This window comes from Ambystoma mexicanum, chromosome 10, assembly GCF_040938575.1.
Source record: "Ambystoma mexicanum isolate Mex_15411 chromosome 10, UKY_AmexF1_1, whole genome shotgun sequence".
Taxonomy (NCBI): Eukaryota; Metazoa; Chordata; class Amphibia; order Caudata; family Ambystomatidae; genus Ambystoma; species Ambystoma mexicanum.
Window position 1 is genome coordinate 1,195,986,276 of NC_090932.1, and position 16,022 is coordinate 1,196,002,297.

The following is a 16,022-nucleotide window of genomic DNA, read 5'->3' on the forward strand; positions in this document are numbered from 1 at the left end:
TATTGGGGCCACAAATAAAACAAGGGAATTATGCTCACCAAAATACCACCAACCACGCATACCAACCACGCATACCGACCACGCATGTCTATGTACTGAAATAATGCATATCCACTGTAATATTATTATACATAACCCAATCTGAATACAAGGAGTGATTGTTGTTATTAAATTATTTTTGGCGGTAAGAAAATACCGCCAGGCCCCAAATCTACACAAAATACCCAAAAGGTTGTATCATGTAATTGCCATTTCAAAGTGGGTGGATGCAATACTTGGGTGGGTGTTTGCCATTTGGAGGTTGCCCATAAGGCCCAGGGATCTAGATTGTGATGACGTGTTGGCTGGGGGACATGTGTGGAGGCCGGGTGGAGGGTGGCACACCGTGCTGGGGGGTGGGGGTGCTGGGAGACATGAGTTGGGCATGAGTGGGGGCCTGGTGGAGGGTGCCCCTGGATGCAGGGGGTGGGGGTGCAGGGGGACATGAGTGGGGGCCTGGTGGAGGGTGCCCCACAGTGCTGGGGGTGGGGGTGCAGGGGGACATGAGTGGGGGCCTGGTGGAGGGTGCACGACAGTGCTGGGGGGTGGGGGTGCTGGGAGACATGAGTTGGACATGAGTGGGGGCCTGGTGGAGGGTGCCCCTGACTGGTAGGGGGTGGGGGTGCAGGGGGACATGAGTGGGGGCCTGGTGGAGGGTGCACCACAGTGCTGGGGGGTGGGGGTGCAGGGGGACATGAGTGGGGGCCAGGTGGAGGGTGCACCACAGTGCTGGGGGGTGGGGGTGCTGGGAGACATGAGTTGGACATGAGTGGGGGCCTGGTGGAGGGTGCCCCTGACTGGTGGGGGGTGGGGGTGCAGGGGGACATGAGTGGGGGCCTGGTGGAGGGTGCACCACAGTGCTGGGGGTGGGGGTGCTGGGAGACATGAGTGGGGGCCTGGAGGAGGGTGCACGACAGTGCTGGGGAGTGGGGGTGCTGGGAGACATGAGTTGGACATGAGTGGGGGCCTGGTGGAGGGTGCACCACAGTGCTAGGGGGTGGTGGTGCAGGGGGACATGAGTGGGGGCCTGGTGGAGGGTGTCCCTGAGTGGTGGGGGGTGGGGGTGCAGGGGGACATGAGTGGGGGCCTGGTGAAGGGTGCACCACAGTGCTGGGGGGGTGGGGGTGCTGGGAGACATGAGTTGGACATGAGTGGGGGCCTGGTCGAGGGTGCCCCTGACTGGTGAGGGTGGGGGTGCAGGGGGACATGAGTGGGGGCCTGGTGGAGGGTGCACCACAGTGCTTGGGGGTGGGGGTGCAGGGGGACATGAGTGGGGGCCTGGTGGAGGGTGCCCCTGACTGGTGGGGGGGTGGGGGTGCAGGGGGGACATGAGTGGGGGCCTGGTGGAGGGTGCACCACAGTGCTGGGGGGTGGGGGTGCAGGGGGACATGAGTGGGGGCCAGGTGGAGGGTGCACCACAGTGCTGGGGGGTGGGGGTGCTGGGAGACATGAGTTGGACATGAGTGGGGGCCTAGTGGAGGGTGCCCCTGGCTGGTGGGGGGTGGGGGTGCAGGGGGACATGAGTGGGGGCCTGGTGGAGGGTGCACCACAGTGTTGGGGGTGGGGGTGCTGGGAGACATGAGTGGGGGCCTGGAGGAGGGTGCACCACAGTGCTGGGGGGTGGGGGTGCTGGGAGACATGAGTTGGACATGAGTGGGGGCCTGGTGGAGGGTGCACCACAGTGCTAGGGGGTGGGGGTGCAGGGGGACATGAGTGGGGCCTGGTGGAGGGTGCCCCTGAGTGGTGGGGGTGGGGGTGCAGGGGGACATGAGTGGGGGCCTGGTGGAGGGTGCACCACAGTGCTGGGGGTGGGGGTGCAGGAGGACATGAGTGGGGGCCTGGTGGAGGGTGCACCACAGTGCTGGGGGTGGGGGTGCTGGGAGACATGAGTTGGACATGAGTGGGGGCCTGGTGGAGGGTGCCCCTGACTGGTGGGGGGTGGGGTGCAGGGGGACATGAGTGGGGGCCTGATGGAGGGTGCACCACAGTGCTGGGGGGTGGGGGTGCTGGGAGACATAAGTTGGACATGAGTGGGGGCCTGGTGGAGGGTGCACCACAGTGCTGGGGGATGGGTGTGCAGGGGGACATGAATGGGGGCCTGGTGGAGGGTGCACCACAGTCCTGGGGGGTGGGCGTGCAGGGGGACATGAGTGGGGGCCTGGTGGAGGGTGCACCACAGTGCTGGGGGGTGGGGGTGCTGGGAGTTATGAGTTGGACATGAGTGGGGCCTGGTGGAGGGTGCCCCTGGATGCAGGGGGGTGGGATTGCAGAGGAACATGAGTGGGGGCCTGGTGGAGGGTGCACCTGACTGGTGGGGGATGGGGGTGCAGGGGGACATGAGTGGGGGCCTGGTGGAGGGTGCACCACAGTGCTGGGGGGTGGGGGTGCAGGGGGACATGAGTGGGGCCCTGGTGGAGGGTGCACCACAGTGCTGGGGTGTGGGGGTGCAGGGGGACATGAGTGGGGGCCTGGTGGAGGGTGCACCACAGTGCTGGGGGGTGGGGGTGCAGGGGGACATGAGTGGGGGCCTGGTGGAGGGTGCCCCTGACTAGTGGGGGGTGGGGGTGCAGGGGGACATGAGTGGGGGCCTGGTGATGGGTGGCACACAGTGCCGGGGGGTGGGGGTGCTGGGAGATATGAGTTGGACATGAGTGGGGGCCTGGTGGAGGGTGCCCCTGGATGCAGGGGGTGGGGGTGCAGGGGGACATGAGTGGGGGCCTGGTGGAGGGTGCACCACAGTGCTGGGGGGTGGGGGTGCAGGGGGACATGAGTGGGGGCCTGGTGGAGGGTGCCCCTGACTGGTGGGGGGTGGGGGTGCAGGGGGACATGAGTGGGGGCCTGGTGGAGGGTGCACCACAGTGCTGGGGGGTGGGGGTGCAGGTGGACATGAGTGGGGGCCTGGTGGAGGGTGCACCACAGTGCTGGGGGGTGGGGGTGCTGGGAGACATGAGTTGGACATGAGTGGGGGCCTGGTGGAGGGTGCCCCTGACTGGTGGGGGGTGGGGGTGCAGGGGGACATGAGTGGGGGCCTGGTGGAGGGTGCACCACAGTGCTGGAGGGTGGGGGTGCTGGGAGACATGAGTGGGGGCCTGCAGGAGGGTGCACCACAGTGCTGGGGGGTGGGGGTGCTGGGAGACATGAGTTGGACATGAGTGGGGGCCTGGTGGAGAGTGCACCACAGTGCTGGGGGGTGGGGGTGCAGGGGGACATGAGTGGGGGCCTGGTGGAGGGTGCCCCTGAGTGGTGGGGGTGGGGGTTCAGGGGGACATGAGTGGGGGCCTGTTGGAGGGTGCACCACAGTGCTGGGGGGTGGGGGTGCAGGGGGACATGAGTGGGGGCCTGGTGGAGGGTGCACCACAGTGCTGGGGGGTGGGGGTACAGGGGGACATGAGTGGGGACCTGGTGGAGGGTGCACCACAGTGCTGGGGGGTGGGGGTGCTGGGAGACATGAGTTGGACATGAGTGGGGGCCTGGTGGAGAGTACACCACAGTGCTGGGGGGTGGCGGTGCAGGGGGACATGAGTGGGGGCCTGGTGGAGGGTGCACCACAGTGCTGGGGGGTAGGGGTGCAGGGGGACATGAGTGGGGGCCTGGTGGAGGGTGCACCACAGTGCTGGGGGGTGGGGGTGCTGGGAGATATGAATTGGACATGAGTGGGGCCTGGTGGAGGGTGCCCCTGGGTGCAGGGGGGTGGGGGTGCAGGGGGACATGAGAGGGGGCCTGGTGAAGGGTGCCCCTGACTGGTGGGGGGTGGGGGTGCAGGGGGACATGAGTGGGGCCTGGTGGGGGGTGCACCACAGTGCTGGGGGGTGGGGGTGCAGGAGGACATGAGTGGGGGCCTGGTGGAGGGTGCACCACAGTGCTGGGGTGTGGGGGTGCAGGGGGACATGAGTGGGGGCCTGGTGGAGGGTGCCCCTGACTGGTGGGGGGTGGGGGTGCAGGGGGACATGAGTGGGGGCCTGGTGGAGGGTGCACCACAGTGCTGGGGGGTGGGGGTGCAGGGGGACATGAGTGGGGGCCTGGTGGAGGGTGCACCACAGTGCTTGGGGGTGTGGGTGCTGGGAGACATGAGTTGGACATGAGTGGGGGCCTGGTGGAGGGTGGCACACAGTGGTGGGGGGTGGGGGTGCAGGGGGACATGAGTTGGACCTGAGTGGGGGCCTGGTGGAGGGTGCCCCTGACTGGTGGGGGGTTCATGGGGACATGAGTGGGGGCCTGGTGGAGGGTGGCCCACAGTGCTGGGGGGTGGGGGTGCAGGGGAACATGCGTTGGTGGGCAGTAGTGCAAGGTGACATGTGGGTTGGCTGGGGGGCATGGGCATGGTGGATGGGCTGCCTGTGGGACATGTGCAGGATAGTCCCCTGTGGTGTGGGCCACCTGCAAGGGCCGTTGAGGGTGTCGAGTGAACAGCTGGGAGGACCCACACGGACGATTCACGGCTAGGACTGCCCGGCACCCCCGGAATACACGTAGGCTGCTGGATTCGCATGTGGAATTTCCCTTGCACCTTGGAATACACGTACCCTGCTGAAATCGCGTGTGAAACTTCACGTGCAACCCGAAATACATGCACCACGGACAATCGCGTGTGGAACTTCCCGCGCACCCCGAAATACATGTGCCCAGGGCAATCGCGTGTGGAACTTCCCGCGCACCTAGGAATACACGTACCCTGCTGAAATCGCATGTGGAACTTCCCGCGCACCCCTGAAATACACGTGCCCAGGGCAGTCGCGTGTGGTACTTCCCGCACAACTTGGAATACACGTACCCTGCTGAAATCGCGTGTGGAACTTCCCGGGCACCCCGAAATACACGTACCCAGGGCAATCGCGTGTGGAACTTCCCGCGAACCCTATAATACACATACCCTGATGAATTTGCGTGTCAGACTACACGCGCAACCCTGATATACACGTACACAGGCGAATCGCACTGCTTGGGGGTGGGGGGGGTTTTGGTAGAAAGGAGTGGGGGCCTGGTGGAGGGTGCCCCTGGATGCTGGGGGGTGGGGGTGCTGGGAGACATGAGTGTGGGCTTGGTGGAGGGTGCCCCACAGTGCTGGGGGGTGGGGATGCAGGGAGACATGATTTGGCCATGTGTGGGGGCCTGCTGGCAGGTGCCCCACAGTGCTGGGGGGTGAGGGTGCTGGGAGACATGCGTTGTTGATCACTAGTGCAAGGTGACGTGGCTTGGCTGGGGGGCATGGCCATGGTGGATGGGCTGCCTGCGGGACATGAGCAGGGGTGCACGGTAGTCCCCTGTGGTGTGGGCTTGCTGCAGGGGCCGTGGAGGGTGTAGAGGGAACACCTGGGAGGACCCACACGGCCAATTCACGTGTAGTGCTCCCCGGGCACCCCTGAAATACACGTGCCCTGATGGAATCGCGTGTGATACTTCCCGCGCACCCATGAAATACACGTACCCTGATGGAATCACGTGTGATACTTCCCGTGCACCCCTGAAATACACGTACCCTGCTGATTTTGCGTGTGATGCTTCCCGCGCACCCCTGCAATACACGTGCCTTGATGGAATTGTGTGTGTTACTTCACGCGCACCCCTGATGTACACGTACCCAGGACAATCGCGTGTGAAACTTCCGAACCACTGAAATACATGTTCCCCACTTGGCGTTTGCTATTTGGCAGCCCTGTGAACTGGTCCAGGGTTAGCGCAGCCCTTTGCGATGAATTGGGAATTTTGATGGCTTTTCCTTGCGCAAGGACGTTCTTGGGGGCGTAACTGGCGCTGCTGCAGGGTTGCTGCGCCACTCTGCGCCACGGCTGGTTTTGGAGGCTAAAATCCATGAATACGCTGTGCGATGAAATGGATTTTATTGCACGCGGCTGGCGCAGTGTATCGCACGGGGACACTGTGCGCCAGCCGCGTGCGCCACTTTTGTGTAAAATTCTATGAATTACCCTGTATATCTCTAGTGGCCATTATCTTGCCAAGTGCCAGAGTAAGATAAGCCACTCATAGATAGGCAAATATTTTTGAAATTTCTTATCAGAGTTTACATTTTCAGCCCTCTCCTTAATTATAATTACTTCGCACAATTCTTTCAGTTTCTTCTTAATCAGGATGAGATCTCCAAGGGTCACTATCTCCCATCTTAACTCCTGATGTGGGCAGAGCAGTTAGGACATATCTTGATCCCGCAGCTTATTTGGTGGCTTAAAATTCTCTATGCCTTTGGTCCTGAGTCTCAGATTGAGAAGCCTCCCATCATCACTCTGAAACTTCTAGGTCAACGTGACAATGTTTTCTTTCTTGTGAGGTGGCCCAGGTTCACCTTCCTTCTTTGATTAAGCATCGTTCCACTGGGGCTTACGTTCCTCAAGGGAAGACATCATGTGGCCTCCAGCTGACATCTCTAGGGTCACTGCATAGCGTCCTGATAATATGTCTTTCATGCAATATAGCTTGAATACTCGGGCTAAGGCGTAAGCTTCTGATGCAGTAATGCTGGGTTCAGCGTCCTTGTGATATGTGTGCCTCCAATTAATATCTCATGCACAGAATGTATCAGAGGAGAGTGTGTGTGTGTGGTGTGTGGTGTGTGGTGTGTGGTGTGTGTGTGCGTGTGTGCGTGCGTGCGTGCGTGCGTGCGTGCGTGTGTCCGTGTCCGTCAGGTACTCCTGCTGCTTGACATTTCCTCATACATTTTGGCTCTGACGACTAAGAGGAGTGAAGTGGAAATGATTTGATTATTTAGCAGTGCTCTTCCTTACACTCCGCTACTCTCCTGCTTCACAGTCCTACTTCCCACCCACCACCTCTCCTGCCACAGGGGAAGCGCTTGTCAAATGCCAGATTATATATTAGTTGCTTTAAAAAAAAGAGGAACACAATATAGGGATATTTTACAGAGAGCTGTAAGCCCCTGCCTCAAGGAGCGGGACTCGGGGTAATGAAGCTTACAAGCAATCCGTGCAATAACCGACCAGCAGGCGTCTCCCACAAACGGGCATGCCAGCAACATCTGAAACCTGCGTTCAGGTCTCAGACGGAGGAAATGTTTTCTAATTTTGTGTGAGGATTTGGTCAATTATATATGGGTATCCGATAAGCCCACAAAGTGCACTGCTGCATTTATTTCACTGAGCTTCCATTGCTTGGCAAACAACACTGTAATGTGCAGTATAAACGCAACCTACAATCCCCTTTATCGAATGACGGTTAAACTGAACTTTATAAATCCTTATTATATGGGTACATCCCGGATTCTAGTTGGCTATATGCTTTTTCACGGAAAACAAATATTTTTCGTAGAAAAGACCCAAAACAAAAAAAAGTTCTGACAAATATAACATTTGCCACCCTTGGGATTTAACATTATTTGTATCCAATTGAATCAATGCTAATGACTCTCTTCAACATAATACAGGTGCACATAGTCCCATGAATTGCCCTACTTTGTATTCATCTACAACATGAAATATCACCATAGAAATGAGATAATGCTTGTGGCTCACACAGGCCACGTTACAGGGAGATCAACATGCTTCTGAATGCTGCAGTTTACACCACCCCTGCTCCCCCCTGCTCTCCTACCAAGGTTCTTCATCTGCAGCAGTGCAGGAGGCCCCATCACTCACTTTGCCCTTTTCTGTCCGTGGCTGCAGTGCGGCAAACGCCGCCTGCTACCGTCGAGGGCTTCACAAGGCGGGACTGAAAGGGGGCCAGTTCCCCCAGGATTCATTGCTTGGCCTGTGTAACTGCCTCTGACACCGGCCGCACAGTGCATTCACAACCTTGAGCATGTAATGGGATGTTCTGCGCGCACGTGCATTTGTGCGCAGGCACAACGGCTGTGAGAGCTGAGAGGCATGTGCCCCCTCCCCTCAACTTTTGATGTGCTCCATTTGGCTGCCCCTAAGGCTTTGTGCTCTGGCCCCAAACAAAAATCCACCACAAAGGTAGATTGCAACACAGTAATACCCCTGTTCAGAACACCGAAGTGACCCAGTCCTGCCTACATTTGAAAATCAAAAACCCTGAGATGTATGCCACACAATGGCTTGCCGACAGCTATTCGAGACTGCACCCACTTGCCCCGCCCTCATGTTAAAAAAAACGTTTAATACAGGCTGGGTGTTATATTTATACTATAGTCTTGCCATAGTGTGCACAATCAGACTGCTTCTTGACTCGCTGCACTTCTAAGGCTCCCAACGTTTGCACGCCATTCCCCTGAACAGATAAACAGCAACTAGCATAGGAGCAATTATACGCTACACATACTGCCAAAGCGACTGATTGCATTTCTTTGCTACAAAACATACCAAGTAACCATCAATGCATAAAAGAAAAATACATTGAAAATTCTTTACATATTCAATTTTCTTTTTTAAATAGATCTATTTGTTTTGTAATCATGCATCCTAAATGTTTCCTTTGAAATCCAGGGGCTTTCAAGTGTGCTGCTTTAATGTTGTGATCCTTGGCCCTAAGCACTCTGCCATACAGGGCTCCTGTGAGCTCTTGGAATGTTAATGTTGTTAACAATCGAAAGCAGTGGTCTTCAGGCATAACAAAAGCAGGGGGCCGTCATCGCACAAGGACAGATCCCATTTCTCAGGTTGAAAAGCAGCTTTTGATGCTGGCCTGAATCACCTATAATTGTTTTTAACTTGTGAGTGGCACCCACGAGTCAACCCATTTTGCACCCGTGCGAACTGCCCCTCTTTACCAAGTTGGACACCTGGAGGTTTCACACTCTTCCCGAAGACGAAGACTCGGACCATAGCAGGACTAACCCCTACTTGCCCCACCTCTCCACAGACATAAAACCATATTCATCTTCCCCTTATCCTAATGATTGCACAGACTCACATTTTTATATTGGAAAACATACAGATCCCTTTATTGGAGTCAACTCAGAAGTGGTCCTAGCCTTGCACTGGTCCTGAGTGGACCGTGCATAAAACACCTCTCCGAGTGGCCATTTGCCATTCACAGGCTTCAACAAACCGGTGACCCATCACTTCAGGTTTAATATCCTTCCGGGTGACACCATCATTTCGGGTTTAAGTTATGAGCAAGTAGTCAAGCCTGCCTCTGATTTTAGTTTTCTGCCAGGACAGTCACTCCCATACACCTATGTAACCCCCGGGCCACTGCAGTTGTAGATGAGTCTCAACTGTCTATAAGGTTGTCAGTACCATCGAACCCCAACCTGGATCCTGCAAGCAGCGGGTAAAGCTTGTGGCAGCATCCGCAGCGTAACTCCTCCCCGGCTAGGACCGCAGCGTAACTCCTCCCCGGCTAGGACCGCTGCGTAACTGTGCTTGTGACAAAGGAAAAACACCATTTATACTTTCGTAACAAAACATACCATAAGGGAAAAAAATGAAATGATTTATTTACAGTAAACAGAGACCACAATCAGACATTCACATCTCACCGAGAAAATCGTGAAATAATGTTAGCCCTCATCAACAAACAAAAAAGTCCTCCTTCTTACTCATCCTGCCCCATTGTTTCAAGAGGAGCGAGTGGGTGAGTGTCTTGCCCAGGGCTGGGAAAAGAGACTGGCTCCCTCCAGCAGCAGGCTTCTTAAGTGCCTTCACACTGGACCGCCAGCCAGTTCAGGCCAGCCCGGGGCACCGAGCATGCCACTTTTGCCTCCCTCAGGAGAGTGGAGGCACTGCAGACCGGGCGTGGGGGGGCTGGGCGGGCGGGCAGTCAGAAGAGGAGCAGGCTGCTTTGTCGGCTGTCCCTCTAGCACCCCTTGCATGGACGTTGCCATCTGCTTATCAGGCATAACCCCTACTTGGCCCCCCTCCCCACAGACCTAAAACCATATTCATCTTCTCCTTATCCCAATGATTGCACAGACTCATTTTTGTATTATTTGAAAACATGCAGATCACTTTATTGGAGTCAACTCATGAACGGTCCTAGCCTTACCCTGGTCCTGAGTGGACCTGGTGTAAAACACCTTTCTGGGTTGCCCTTGGGCATTCCCGAGCTTGAAAAAAAAATTTCCATCCCTTCAGTTTTAATATCCTTCTGGGTGACCCTGTCACTTCCGGTTTTAGTTCTTAGAAAGTATTCAAACCCGCCTCTAGTTTTATTTTTCTGACAGGACAATCATTTTAGCGAGTAGTCAAGCCCGCCTCTGGTTTAATTCTTCTGCCAGGACAGTCGCTTCCATACACCTGTATGGAGTATAACCCCCAGGCCACTGCAGTTGTAGAGGAGTCCCAACTGTTCGCAAGGGTTTCAGTGCCCATCAAACCCCAACCTGGCTCCTGCAGACAGTGGGTAAAGAGTGTGGCAGCATCCTAGAAAAATGGCTCTATGAAGGCTAGTTGGATCCAATGCTTGATGACTGATGCACATGAGTATGTGGCCGGGCAAGTCTTCAAAAAACAAAAAAGAAGAACAATGGGGGCCTTATTAACATGAGCAATAGGAAGACATCAGAGGAGGTGACATCACAGGATAATTCCTACAGCATGCAGATCCACTTTATGCATGGCACCGGTGTCCTTACCCCAAACACGTGAAATATCCTAAACATCACAGATGTAATTAAAGGAGTGTGTCCAAATTAGATAGTTACATATTAATAATAATGCATCCATTCATATATTGCAAAGCACAAAATTCTCTTGGTTTACACAGGAAAACCTGGCATGTATAATCACGTTCTTTTGCTTGGCCTGTTTCCATAAAAATGTGTATAGTGTCAGGTTAATATATTATGTGATTTGCATTGATTGCATTTCAAGGCATTGATAGAAAACAAATTATTTAACCTTTTGACTCCCAAACCATAGCAAAAATGGATGTTAAATGTACCTGAGAAGATAAGTGGTAAAGTTCTTACAACTCCACCTGGGACAAAATCCTGGTTTTGCATAGAACATATTCGGATGCAATTATCACTCAACCAAAGTTGGTACTGACTTATCGACCTCAGAAGGATGAAAGGATTTGTTAGCCATGCCAGTATTAGAGTCTTTGACCGTCAGATAACACAAACATCACAGAAGCGGGCGTTCAACCCACTCAGCTACCTTCTTAGATATTAATAATAGATTGTCCATGGGCCTGATCACGACTTCGGCGGTAACCCTTAAATCCGGCAGTAGCGCTAATACCGCCGGATTTAAGGGTCCGCCGAATCAGGGCTTCGGCGGATTTCGCCCCAGCTCTGAGCTGTGGTGAAATCCGTCGAAAATTTGCGCTATTACCACCGGCGGGAAATCCGCCGGCGGTAAGAGCGCGAAAATTCCCCATTGAGCCCAATGAGGAATGGGGCATTCCCGAATGGGCTCAATGGGCAATGGGGAATTACTTTACCGCCGAACTCGTGATCCGGCGCTATTAGCGCCGGGGAGTTCGGCGGTAGGGCTATTACCGCCGGCGGTAACGCCCAAGTCGTGATCAGGCCTATATAGTGCACAACAATCTTCTCTTGGAATACACATGAAAATCTCTTAATGTTACTACCAATGATTGTAAAGAGTACTGAAGATCAGTGTCACTTTTTGTTATATTATTTTCTGTGATGTTTCTCATGTCAAGCCATACCATAGGAATTCGGGAGTTATTTTCTGTGCGGTACCTTTAAAGAAACCCAGACAGGCCACAAAGAACAATCTAACAGTCAGTGCCTCGGATTCCTAAGAATCCTACTCTGTTATTTCACTGTGCTGTGTATGAGTTAAATGCCTTTTGCTACAAATGATACCATAAGAGGAATGTCTGATGCCAACTGTGCGTGCCACAAACTGCTTCTGAGGTGCCATTGCCATTGAGCCTAAAGCGTCCAGAAAAACCGAGCAAGAAATCTGTATCCTCTATGCGGCACAAGAGCAGTTGTATGCACGCCACTAACAGAAGCCTGTATTGGGGCCATGCACAGCACTCAGGAGTGTTGATGACTGAAGAGTACATCAGCGGGATAGATAGGACTGCAAAAAGTCTGCAGCCAGCATCACATCATTTTTTGACACAAGGCAACTTGGTGGTTGTCCAATAAGTACAATGCAGATGGTTAATTGTATTGTGATTATTTTACCCATTGTGGTAATGGAGATGACAGTTGCACCGGTAATGGCCACGCTCCGACCAACCCCAGCTGTCCCCATTCCTGAACGGAAGTGCAAATTGAGGAAGGCTCAGTAAGCCATTAAGAAATCCTAAGGGCCATGTAGTTACCATTAAGAATAGAATAGATTGTGCGACACAAGTAGGACGACAGGCCGTTGTATTTAGTACCTATACAGGCAAGAAACAATGAATTGGTGACACAAGCACACACGAAGAGCATGATAGACATGAAGAATACTTGCATGTAGACATGAAGAAAACATGCATATAGAAACAAAGAACATGTACAGTTAGACATGAAGAACATTAACATGCAAGACATGAAGGGGACAAAATGGCAATAAAATGAATAACAATAATGTCATCATTCAGGCCAAACTCTGGTAGGCCTCAATTCTGAAATACAGCATCCTGAACCAGAATTGCGTAAAACACAGTTCCAAGCCTCACAGAGCTCAGACAGTAGCCCCCAGCACCAAGGTCAGTACGCCGAAGGGAGTACAGCTTAGCAAGCTCTATCCTTTTTGTCTTTCACTCCAGAAATTCACTACACTCTTGTGACCTGTCTCTCTGCCATTGAATCTTCCAAGGTGTCTCACTTCTTCACTTAAAATGCTGGGCAGACTGAGGTCTTATTCTTCCTTGCTAACACTCTTCCCCCTGTCCACCCACCACTGTCTATTTCCTTTCCTCCATCTACTCTCTCTATTTCTCCTACTGCAGGCAATCTTGGTCTTTACCTGGACTCTAACCTCTTGTTTATTCATCACATTTCTCTCACGTCTCGCTCCTGTCGTTTTCATCTTTATAATATTCGTAAAGTTTGCTCCTCTCACTTTTCACGCGACTAAACTTCTTATCTGTTCTCTTATCTTCTCTCAACTTTTCTCTTGCTCTGTCACGCTTTTTGGCCTTCCATGCGCTCGCCTTGCTCCTTTAAAATAAATCTACCATTCCTCTGTTCGAGTACTTTGTCTCCTCTCCTACAGTAATTCTATTTCAGCATCACTTGCCTCTCTTGGCTGTCTACCTTTCTATTCCCAACTTAAATTTAATTTCCTCTGCATAGTTTTTAAATCTCTTTATGGGTTAGCCTCTGATTACCTTGCTGCCCTTTTGTCCTTCTATAATCTCTCTCGTTCTCTCCGCTCTGCCTGTCTTTTTAAGTTGACTGTTCCTGTCCCCCTTGTGCCCAGCCCATTATTGTTCCTTTCAGCTTCTTGCTCCTTTTCGTTGGAACGCCCTTCCCTCTCTCTTCAATCTATCACTGTCTACTCTCTCTTTTGTGTCTCTCTCAAATATCACCTTCTTCACTGCCTCTGATTGTTCGCTACCATAATTGATGTTTGACCTATAACCTTGAACATTATGTTTGTACCGTTTGCTTTTAACTCTGTGCAGCACTTTGGATTAAAGCCCTATATAAGACTCAATAAAAATACAAAAAAAATACAAATACAAACCAGACCAGATAACATTTCCCAGGGCACACAGCACAAAATTGTTAAAGTTAATTAGTTGCAGTTGGAAGCAGTGGGAAAAACACATATCCTTGAATGCCAGGTACCAGCAGCTATCATGTCAATTAATCACATAACAAATTAATGTACTGCGCCCCAATTGGATAGCACGAGAAAGCACACACACGTTAAGACAGCAGAACATCCAACAAATAGATGAAATTGAGCTCCAAACAGTGGTCCTTTAGATAGCATACCTGCCATTTCCTCAGCACATCCAAACACAGAGGCGGTGTGCCATGGGCACGAACAAGACTGACAGTGAAAGCTTCAGGCCTGGGAACGAGTAGAGAGTATCTTCTTTAAACTGGATCATAGCAGTTCACCGATCTCTCCTTCCTCACCACATAACTAGTCACTGCTAGAATATAGCCAAAGCCAGTGAGCTAACAACTGGTCAATAACTTTGCGTTCCTCTTATCGACTAAATGTAGTATAAAGCTAACCAATCAGGCATCAGAATTAAATATATCATTTGTAGACAGTTGAACCTAGGAGGAGTTATTATTTGTAGAAGAACCAATTATAATGAGGTTCACTTATAGATAATAATAATAATAATAATTTGCATTTATATAGTGCTACAAACCCTCAGGCATCTGAGCTCTGCTTATTATTACCCACGGTGTGTGGTGCTCATTTATTAAACCTCGGAAGGATAAAAGGCTGAGTTTGGCCCTCCCAGGATTCAAACCGGGAGGCTCTGCACAGATGTCCAAGCGAGTGCTCTACTTGCTGTGCTATCTGACTGTATATCCTATACTTACCAGTTCAATCAAAACTAAAATAGAAGTTTAATGATAATAATTAAATGTGACGTCAGTTGTGACGGATTTTTGATATAAAAAGTTGTTGTTTCTAATGCCATTTTGGGATTGTCTTTTGTTCGCTCTCCCAGCAACTGTTTGTTCTTGAATAAAGCTGGGTTTTTTCAAGCACCTGGAGTTACTCTGATTATTGAGTGTGTTCCTTTTATTGGTATATTTCGGGCTTTCATAATAGGTGGAGGCACTGCTGAGATACCCAGTGTCCGGCGGAGGGTCGAGGTCTCCTCACTGCGGCTCCCTTGATCAGCAGAGTCTGCCTGCAGAGAGCGGTTTGAGAGCGCATCTAAAGACGAGGTTGTCAGAAGCCCAGTTTCAGCGAAAGGCATGCTGGGCACAAAGGGCAGAAGTAGGCAGATAGAGGAGACCAGAAGCCAGTGGACCTCAGGGATTATAGGATTCTGTGAGTATATCCGTGCACAAAAAGTCATGTAGGGGAGGGTATAGTTGCTGTTATTGTTGTTAAATTTGACAAAAGAGTATTGAAGAAGAGAGAGAAAAAGATACTTCTGACATTAGCTGGGAAAGGCCGTGTGGTAGGGCGTAAAGCCCAGCCGCCTACAGAGAGCAGAGAAAAAAAGGTAATTAAAGAGGAGATATCCCGCATAAAGGGAATACAGCTGTGTGGAATAGATTTTATTGGTGATATAGTTATTGATAATGTTTTGGTATATGATATGATAGTAGAGGTTTTTTGTGTGTTAATATAGTAGTAGTTAGAATAATTTGGAGGTAGTTATGGAAAAGATTGAGATTGTGTATTGTTGGTGTGAGTTTGGAGGAGATTGTGTGGAGATTGTAAAAATTGAGAGGGAAGGGGCGAGAGGAGAGAAATTGTGGCAGTGTGTTGAAATGGTGATTATTGAAAATAATTGGTAAGTTGAGTGCGCATTATTATAATAGCGGACTCCCCACTTGTTCACCTGTACAAGTTGCTTCCCCATTATAAATGAAATGTTTTGAAATAACAGGCACAATGGGTCAAAGACACGGCCAACGAAATGGTCCAGTCATGGCCTCAAGAAGGGACACACTTGAAGCATCTGCTGCAACATATGCACACGTATTTACATGCCACACGTAAGGGAAGGAAATTACAGAGCAGACGGCGCATACATGACTTGGGGAAAATGTTCGAGGAGGAGGGGCAGGTCAAAAAAGAAAGGATAATTTGAAGAGATGATGAAGGACATGTGAATCCCACGTCCTCCCCTTCAACCTTGTCCTCCGTATTCGCCCGTGTAAGGATTATATCCATTGCAAGTTGTTACAGGTTATACTAATTCCCTCTTTGAGCCCCAAGAGGCGTAAGGGAATAACAAAGAAAAGGAAAGGGGAGTAGTACAAAAGGAACCTTAGCACAGCACATAGAATATGATAAGCTGCACATCTTCGAAGTGCAGCTAAAGGAAGCAAAGGAAGAGTTGAAACAAGTGAAAAGCATGAAGGGAGGGGAACAAGAAGGATCGGTAGACCAGACAAGTGGGTGGAAGGGCAGATATTATTTAAAATAGACGGACAGAAAGCCAACAATGACAATGTGCAGTCCTTAGAAAAGGAGGATGAA